This window comes from Gavialis gangeticus, unplaced genomic scaffold (assembly GCF_001723915.1).
Source record: "Gavialis gangeticus isolate Ggan-Ray unplaced genomic scaffold, GavGan_comp1, whole genome shotgun sequence".
Taxonomy (NCBI): Eukaryota; Metazoa; Chordata; order Crocodylia; family Gavialidae; genus Gavialis; species Gavialis gangeticus.
This window is the reverse complement of record NW_017729025.1, coordinates 72,819,932-72,830,021: the sequence shown is the minus strand read 5'-3', so window position 1 is coordinate 72,830,021 and position 10,090 is coordinate 72,819,932. Positions and strand designations below refer to the sequence as shown.

At 43.1% G+C, this 10,090-nt stretch overlaps 1 protein-coding gene and 1 long non-coding RNA gene across 4 annotated transcripts in view; both read left to right on the top strand.

Annotated features, from left to right (window-relative positions):
• DPH6 (diphthamine biosynthesis 6) overlaps positions 1 to 10,090 on the top strand; it is a 472,782-nt gene that overhangs the window by 195,972 nt on the left and 266,720 nt on the right. The window lies entirely within an intron of this gene.
• Positions 8,878 to 10,090, top strand: part of LOC109298705 — a 14,997-nt gene continuing 13,784 nt past the window's right edge. The window contains exon 1 of the long non-coding RNA XR_002097683.1: positions 8,878 to 8,887. This is a non-coding gene — a long non-coding RNA (uncharacterized LOC109298705). The remainder of the gene's footprint in view (positions 8,888 to 10,090) is intronic.

The window sequence follows — 10,090 nt, the reverse complement described above, 5'->3', positions numbered from 1 at the left end:
ATGTACTGTGGCCATGACTTCATCAACCAGAAGAGCTACTTCTCAATTGTGCTTCAGGCAGTTATGGACCACTGTGGCTGTTTCCCGCACGTAAATATCAGCTGATTGGGCATGGTGCATGCCAGCATATTTAGGTGCTCTGTTCTCCCTGATCTGCTGGAGCAGAGGTATTTTGCCCCTGGCCTGCCTGACATCAAGCTGGAGGACTGTACTCCCACTACTGATGGGAGACCCTGTCTACCCACTGCACCCCTGACTGATGAAGCCTTTCATTGGATGCCTGGATGATCAGAAGGAACTGCTTTAATTACCAGCTTGGCAGCTGCAGAATGGCTGTGGAGAGTGCTTTTGGAAATTTTAAAGCTCAGTGGAGGAGCCTGAGGACATACCAGCAAGGGCAACATGCCCTATTTTGTGATCTCTGCATGCATGCTGCACAGCATCTGTGAGGCCAAGGGGGAGCCCTTGATAGTGTACTTCACTACCCTCTATCACCACCTCATACAGTCCGACTGAGACACTGTAAGGGGCATGATTGATCTGTGTCTAGCTTAACTTTGGCCCGATAACTCAAAAAAGCTGCAGACAAGCATCTCCTGCACTGCTCAGAAAACATGGAGCAAGCATCCTACACACCATACAAGAAGTTTGTGGTGTGCTGTAGGATCATGTTGGGAGCACAGTCCTCTTAGGGATATGGTCTCACCACTACTTCCTTCTCACTGCCACGCACCCACCCCTGGCCCACTCTGTGACCTACCCTTTTCCATGGTGAAACATCCATGGATTGTATGAACTACATTCACTGGAATGGGCAACCAAAGGGAGCTTGGACTGATATTTGCAGCTAGCATCAGAATTTAGAAAAGTCCAGGATAGTACAAGCAAAGTCAGTGGTTGCTAAAAAAGAAACCTGAACTCCATGGTGATCTGCACCAGCTGATCAAGAGGCAGACCTGATGATTTAAGAGTTGCTTGTTTTCTCTTTCCTTGCTCACTAGCTTGCAATGTATTGCTTGTAATAAAGTGACTTGATTTATCCATAATGAGTTGTTTGCATGGGAGTGAAAGGCATCATTGCTACTTTCTTAGGGTGTGAGCCAAGACAAAAAGATGAAGGTGCTGGCAAAGGGGATGATGTCTTGTGGTGGCACTTTGGTGTCATAACATCGGGGTGTGAAGCCACAACTTATGCTTTATCTTGGCTTCTGAGCATGAGGCCAGGTATAGCGGGGAGGCTGTGCACTACAGCCGTTGTGTTTTTGCTAGGATGATAGATGAGGCATTAAGTAGGCAATTAAACAGTGTTGTAGCAGGTCCTGGCCTCTGAAGGCAGCTGAGGCGCCCGCTGGTGCCCCTTGACTTTTGCCCCAGTCTGACTCTCTCACCCTCTCTTCTTTATCTCCCACATCTTGATGTAATTATCATAGAATCATAGAAAATTAGGGTTGGAAGGGACCTCAAAAGGTCATTTAGTTCAACTCCTTCCTCAAGCAGGACTATCCCCAACTAGATCCTCCCAGCCAAGGCTTTTTCTAGCTAGGTCTTAAAAACCTCCAAAGATGGAGATTCCATAACCTTTCTGGGTAACCTATTCCAGTGTTTTACTTCCCTCCTACTGAGAAAGTTCTTCCTAACCTAAACTTCTCTTGCTGCAACTTGACACCATTGCTCCTTGTTCTGTTACCACTGAGAACAGTTTAGCTCCATCCTCTTCTGAACCACCCTTCAGTAGTTGAAGGTTGCTATCAAATCCCCTCTCAGTCTTTTCTTTTCTAGATGAAACAAGTCCAGTTCCCTCAGCCTCTCATCATAAGTCATGTGCCCTAGCCCCCTGACCATTTTCATTGCCCCCCACTGGACTCTTCAATTTGTCCATATCCTTTCTGTAGTGGGGGGGCCCAAAACTGAACACAGTACTCCAGATGCAGCCTCATCAGTGCTGAATAGAGGGTATAATCACTTCTCTTGATCTGCTGGCATCACACTTACCAGTGCAGCCTGTGTAACCCCCAGGTCCTTTTCTAAAGAGCTTCTGCCTAGCCAGTAAGCCCCCAACCTGTACTAGTGCATGTTCCATCCTAAGTTAAGGACTTTGTACTTGTCCTTATTGAATCTCATGAGATAACTTTTGGTCCAATCCTCCACTTTGTCTAGGTCACTGAATCCTACCCTCCAAAATATCTACTACTCCCCCCAGCTTAGTGCCATCTGCGAACTTGCTGAGGGTGCACTCTATGCCCTCTTCCATGTAGTTGATGAAGATAATGAACAAAACCGACTCCAGGACTGACCCCTGCCACACACCAAGGATGGACCCCTGGGGCACTTGATACTGGCTGCCAACTAGACATCGAGCCATTGATTACTATGCTGTGAGCCAAACAATCCAGCCAGTTTTCTATCCACCTTACAGTCCATTCATCCAACCCATATTTTCTTAGCTTGCCTGCAAGTAAGTTGTGGGAGACCATATCAAAAGCCTTGCTAAAATCAAGGTACACCACATCCATTGTTCTCCCCACATCCACAGAGCCAGTCATCTCATTGTAGAAGGCAATTAGGTTGGTCATGCAAGACTTGCTGTTGGTGAATCCATGCTGGCTGTTCTTAATCACCTTCTCCTCCAAGTGCTTACAAATTGATTCTTTGGGGATCTGTTCCATGATTTTTCCAGGACTACAGATTACTACAGATTACAGATCACCTCCCCACACTGTGTTGCCAGGTGCAGTAGTCTGGAAGCTGACCTTGCCTGTGAAGACTGAGGTGAAAAAGGCATTGAGCACTTCAGACTTTCCTGCGTCCTCTGTCACTAGGTTGCCTCCCCCATTCAGTAAGGGACCCATACTTTCCTTTGTCTTCCTCTTGTTGCTGACATACTTGTAGAAACCCTTCTTGTTACCCTCCATAGCCCTTGCTAGCTGTAACTCCAGTTGTGCTCTGGCCTTTCTAACCTCATCTCTGCATGTCCAGGCAATACTCTTATACCCTCCCTAGTTGTTTGTCCAAGTTTTGACTTCTTGTAAGCTTCCATTTTCTGATTTAGTTTAATGAAGAGTTCCCTGCTAAGCCAAGCTGGTCTTCTGCCATACTTGCTAGTCTTCCTGTACATCGGGATGGTTTGCTCCTGCACTTTCAGTAAGGCTTCTTTAAAGTACAGCCAGCTTTACTGGACTCCTCTCCCCCTCAGACTGGTCTACTGCCTCAGACTTTCACTTCCGGGGTGCAGCCCTTGTCTTGCCCTTCTTGAGCTCTGGACCTCCTGGCCCTGGTCCTGCCCTTCTTGGGCTCTAGGCCCCCTGGTCCTGGTCTCGCCCTTCTCTGGCTCGACTACTCAGTGCCTTAGCCCTCAGACCTCTGATCCCTGGCCCAGGCTAGTCTGCCTGATGCTGACTGCCCTAATGGGTACCCATCTATGGCCTCCACACCTCCTTTGTAGCCACAATTTGGTCCTCCAGTTAAACTAAAACAAATAATGCCAGCCCAGTGTTTTAAGTAGCTAGGCTGCTGCAGAAGTCCGTTTCCCAGTCTCCACCCTTCTATGAGCTTTTGAGGCACCTGCTGTGATCCACAGCCTCCCCCTTGGCTACCTGCACTGGCAGAAGCTCTCCCCCATGCAGAGTTGAGGGCTGCACACCCCTGTGCCTCATGAACCCAGGCTAGTAACTCCTGTGCTTCTCTTCGTACAGTCAGGTGTTCTCCTGACCAGCCATGGGTGTGTCCCTCAGCGTAAGGGGCAGTTTACTGCACTTAGGCCTTGCTACCTTCCCTCTTGCAGCTAACTCCTTTTCAGCTGCTGGGACCCTTTCTGGTGCAGTCTGTCTCTTAAGGTAACAGGAGCCCCTGGCTCCATGATACAGGGATCAATCACCGACTAACTAAAGTGGGACTCACAGCACAATGACAGTTCAGACTGTTATAGATGCGCCCCCAAAAACAAATGAAAAAAAAGAAGTTCTGTTAATCCCCAGCTGTGCTTAAAGTGGTACCGACTAGCACACTACACTTGCGCAAGGTGCAGGGCCATCCCTAGGGCAATTACCCTGGGCCCCATGCTTTGGAGGGTCCCGCAGAGCCAGGTGGAGAGGCTGTGGCTGCAGTTTAGCTGACCCACCCACCCAATGGGTTGGGTGGCTCTTTGCCTGTTCCAGCTGGAAGTCCTGGCTGCCATCCATCCCACCACATCTGGTTTGCTGGGGCTTTCACTCTCCAGCATGAGTGTACCATGGGACGGAGAGGGGGGCCCCACGCAGGCTGCTTTCCCCCAGGCCCTGCACCCTGCTGGGATCATTTCTGACAAGGGGGAGAGGGAGGGGAGCATGGCAGGGTAGTCCTCAAGCACAGTTATGGTTCCAGAGCACTCCAACTCCTCACCTAACACCCCCCTGTTGCCCAACCTCTCGGCTGCCATTTACCATCACCAGTGGCAGAATTTGTTCTATTTTTGGCACACTGGGACACTGGATCCCTGTTGAGAGATGGCTGGCTGTGACAGGGATACTGAAGACAGGGGTTGGAGAAGGCAGGTAACTCCAGGCCTTGTTGTCCAAGCCTGGGTCTATTTCAGAGTCCACATGGCTCATACGGATGGCCATTGAGTCCTCATGGCTCAGGCGGATGGACTTGGGAGTCCCCAGTCTGGCTCACTGCCCAGATTGATGTGTTGGCCTGCAGGAGCTGTGGGCCTTCAACCATAGTCACATCAGTGTCTTTGTCACTCTTCCGGGTGGTGCAGGCTACCGTTTTCGGACAAAGGTGTGGGAGTGTTCCTCACATTGAGTGCACCTGACCCTGTGTGCTCTCAGCACTGTTACCATGCTGTGTTCTCATGAACTGCTGCCTCAGTACTATGCACTTGGATCAGTACTGGTCTTAAGTCAGTCATATTCCTGAGCTACCATTCCTTCACAATCTGTTCATAGACCACTTTGTTTTGGTGGCTTGGCAGAGACACCTGCTGTTTCTTGATCTCACCCCCACATAGCAATGAGTTCCACTGCCTCCCTGGCTCCCACATTTGTTCACAGTGCTGCAGTCAGATTGAAGGGCCGTGGTCGAGGGAGTATGTAAATCCAAAATTGGTGCAGTTGGGTGGTGGATAAGTCAGATGGTTTCTTCAGCAGCCAGAGGGTTAGGTGGATGGAAGTTCCTAGGGATTGATGGGAATCAGAACTCATGGTAGAAGTGAAATCTTTTATTAGGCCAACTAGATTTTTGCAAAAAAATTCTTTACTTGCAATCTTTTGGGCACAAGCACCCTTCTTCAGGCCTGAAGAAGGGTGCTTGTGCCCAAAAGCATGCAACTAAAGAATTTTTTTTTGCAACAGTCTAGTTGACCTAATAAAAGATGTCACCTCTACCATGAGTTCTGATTCTTTTTGCCTCTTGACCAATGCAGCTACAACCTGGATGCTTGGAGATTGATGGCATTTGAGGTTGTTGTGGTGAATGCAGGCTCTGAGGATGATCTTGGGTGGGTGGTGAGCATGAAATGGCTGGCATGTTACCATGCAGGACAGTTAATTGGTAGGGGAGGTCACTAGAGGTCTGACACCTTTGGGCGGTAGAGTTTTGTAATCAGGGCAAGAGCAGCAACACAGAGTTCAAGAGGGGCTGGGATTGGGAATAAAGCAGTGGGCTAGAGGAGTAACCAGCCTGCTTGTCCTGAGATGACAACTGTTCAGATGTCCTTTGTGATAGTATGGGACAAACTATTACTACCTCTTATTGTATGAACTTTTGGGGGGCTTTGTCCCACAAAAAGTGACAAGGATGTCTGAATACTTATGCTTTGTGCTACAAAAAAGCATTTTCTCCCATGACAAAGCCAATGTTTGTTCATAATCTATAAAACACAGTTATGACTACCATTTTACTAGAGGTGCTCATGTATGTCTCTTGACAGGCTGGAGTGCTGCAAACTCTCACATGACTAAAATGGTGCTAGCAAAGTTCAAAGACAAAATAAGTTCTTTCTGAAAGGGCTGTTTTACCAGTCTATTTTCTACTGATTATTTTGCACATGAAAATAAAACATTCTTCCTTCTGTGTGTTTGTAAATGCCAACATGTTTCATTTACAGATTTTTGTAAGCTTAAAGAATTTATTTTTGAAAAGTTGGTTGTGTGATATTTCTGAGTGATTGAACATATTGACATGTTGTTTCAATTAATTAGATGGTGAGAATATTGTAAAGAGTTGACAACTATGTTACAAAACAATGTAAACTTTTTGTTATGAACTTTATTGCACAACCCTAAAGCTACACAGTAAAGATATTTAAATGTGACTACATAGTTGCATGGTTTTCATGTCTTTTATATGATAAAGACTCATATGAGATTTCCTTGATGGCTTCTTTTCTGTCAGGTATTCTCTGGAAGTATTTCTTCCTTAGGGTCTATCTTATAGACTTTTTATCTCTAGGGAACATGCTTCTTTATATTTCTGTTACACTTGGTATTGCTTGTGGGTTTTTTCCTATCTGGTTACATTCCACTTTTAAAAAAAATGTGATCAGGATACTTTATGAACAAAGATTTTTATTGAATGATGCATGTGGTGTGCTACATTTGATCACTTTTGAATGCTTCAGGAATACATGGCCTATTTTTACATAAGAGAGAGCCCTTATTTAAGAAATAATTGTTATGCTTTTATGAAATAAGTTAGACATTCTTTTTTGTATTTCATTCTGTCTCTCTGAAGGCGTAGAATGTCTTCCTGTTTTTTCCCCCTATATGGCCTCAATCCTAGCTTTTTAATACTGGAAATAATATTCCCCATTTCATTCCATCCACTTCTTCTTTGGGATTTTTAAAATGTAAAACCTTTAAGTATTTGTGTGAGGGACTTGGAAAATGATGTCAACCAACTGTGTGAAGTGAAACCAAATAAGCTGAATAATAGAAAACTCTGGTGGGGGGGGGAGTAGAAATATATTAATATTTCTTTGGGGGCACTGACTTTATTGCTTATGGCAAACTTGATGCTAAAATGCACTATACATCACTACAATGTGACAGGCTAGGGAAAATGAAAAACACAAAGCTTTACATAAATCAGGCAAAAAATCATATTAAAATGCATAACATTTTATATAAGAATCAAGATTTTACTTTTATCTATTCAGAAGCTCTTTTCCTCTTCTTATGTAGATGTTTTAGATTTTGTTAAAGCCTCGCAGTTTCAAGCAGTTTTATAGTAAATCATATTTCAAATTCATTGTAGACAAAGCCGTCACATTCTTAGAGGTAGGGTTTACAGGAGCATGGCTTGGATTTTGGTATATGCACTAACATCTTGTAGAGTTAAAAAAGGAAAATAGTTTGTTTTCCACTGTGATGGTCTCATGAGAAATTACATTAGAATCTTTTGGCTTTAGATTAATTTATTTTGTGTCATGGTATAATAAGCTTGGTTTTTAAGAAGTTGTGAATATGCAGAAGCAGTCAATCTTTCAAGAGCGTAACATGCTACTAACTTAGCATAGTTTAACTCTAAAATGTTAAAGAGACACTGTCAAGATTGATAAGCCTTGCAGCATGATACTTTTCCTCCCTATTATGTGTTTACAAAGCCCATGACAAATTTTAAAAATCAGTCAATAATTCAGCAATTAGGATCCTGCCCTACAATACCAAATCACTAGTGGGAAAGAGAAATCCACTTCAGTAGAGAAACCAAATTTACTTTCTAACTTTCAAGAGATTATTAAAAATTATGAAAAAATATGTGTACATTACGAAGAATATCTGAAAGTAGCCATTTGTGTAATCATTTTGGAGAATCCATTAATAGCCTCTATAGTCTCTCCACACTCTAAAGAGCACTGTGATATGTGGATCTAATAAGTATGATATCAGTTTTGCAGTACATATTTCACTGCTGAAATGATAATATCTGTATTTTTGAGCTTGTATTCTATATTTAAACACCTTTCATCTCTTAGTAATATGTCACAGGAATTACTTTTAATTTTTTTATTTGACTTTTATACTAATTCCTCAGTTTTGGCTAGTGTGCTTTGGTACAGTAATAGTAGTCTCTGCTGTCTTTGCCATTCTGTAATGCATTTTCTTCAGATAAATCTCTTCATGTTTAACTACAAAGACTGGGTGGAAATTTGTTTTAAATTGTTTCTGGCAGCACAATGAGCCCTTGTGCCTCAGGGAGAATAACATTTTATTCACTGTTCTGGTTTAATACATTACTGTGCAACTTCAAGATGTATTTTTGCATAATAATTGAAGTGCTTTTCTTCCCACCCTCTTTTCTTTCATTACCAGTGATACAGAAGAGGCTAAAAACATAATTTATCTAATATTTGTATTAAACCTGTATAAAAAGTTTGGGTATCAGCCACTTAAATAAGCTTTTTTCCCAAAGTATATTAGAAACAACTTAATAATAAATAATAAAGTTATTAATAACACATTCGTTTGATAGTCCACAGAGGCCTCGTTTACTTCTTCATAAAAACAAGGTCACCATTGTGTTTTACATCACCCATACATCAAGCTTCATCAATAACCTCTTCTATAAGAGCTGGGCTTTGCACAATGAAAATGTGAAAAAGCTCTTTACTTCTTCACTTTGTCTAGAGTTCTTGGTGTTGATCCTTAGGTGCATATAATTGGTGAAATCTTGACCCTGCTGAAGTTTTGACAATTATTTTGCCATTGTTTAACTAAATATTTGCCAACTTAGTCTCGTGTTATAGTTGGTTCATCTACAATAAAGTGATTACTTTTTAACCCCTGCACCAGTTCACAGGAATTAGTGAGCTAAATATGTTACTATGTGGTAACTATTTGTTTCTGTGGCAAATGCATTGATGGTCTCAGTCCATTTCTTAATTAATGTGTCCATATTACAATTGCCAGTATGGCAGATGGCACTGAATTGTATCTTTGCTTATATTACTAGAGAGGCCAAATATTAAATTATTTTTTTACTTCAGCTATACACCATGGCTGAAGCATAGGTTGGAGCAATGTGGAAAGGATTTTAGTCTCTTGGTCCATCTTTCCTAAATGGCTGATTTCACTAAAATTGAGGTAATGTTTTGTGTTGTGTAAGTGACTGAAGCTAGCATATCGTGTGACTATGTAAATGAATCAGTAATTTTAGGCAAATTGGTGAATTTGACAGTACTGATAACTGCTTTAACTGGAGGAAATTAGATGTAACAATAGAGGTGACCAGCTTAGGATAGCTTGACATGCTTTAAACATTCTGAAATTTCTTGGCAAAGAGAAATTACTTCAACTTAAGTGTGGCTTTTCCATTAAAACTTTTTTAAATAAAAAGCGATGCTTTACTCGGACCAAAACACTTTTTTTCTGACACAAATAATTATTTTTTAAAAAATTAAAACTTCAAGAGGCTGTGTTTTTAATACTTTGGATTGAAATATTTCTGTTTTTTCCAGTCAAAATTATTTTTCATTTCAAAACTTTCTTCAGTTTTATTTATAAACTAGTGAATTGTCTGTCAAGAATGATTGGGGGGGGTGGGATAGGACAGAGCGCCACCACCCTGCTCCACCATCACCTCCCAGGAGCAGGGGGAGAGGGGGAAAGCTTGCCCCACCATCCCTTCCGTCCCCCTCTGCCAGCACCCCATGCTGCTGCTGCTGCCTCTAGCACTACTGGCCTCACCCTGTCCCCCCGGCCCTGCTCCTCGGAGGTGGCAGAACGCCACCGTGATGGTGGGGATAGAGTGGGGGGACCAGGCCAGCGCTGCTAGCCTCGCCTCCCCCTGCCCCCGTTCTGTTCCCTCCATCCCTGCCATCATGGCGGCACTCCACACTCTAATTGGTTGTTTCACTAACCAATCAGAGTGGTCCAAGAACATTAGGGACCGACAGACAGATGGACTCAGCCTTTTATTATATAAGAAATATTATATTTAAATTGCAGTTTTACAAAAAGCTTGAAACAAAGCTTGTGCTCATCCTGGATTAATGATAGGATATTATGTGGGTTTTTTCCCTGAGTCCTGGTGGCACTGTACCCAGCAGCCCAACTTTTGACATTATCCACAATCCTAAGAGTGGATGTATGCCAGAACTGGAGGAAAGATT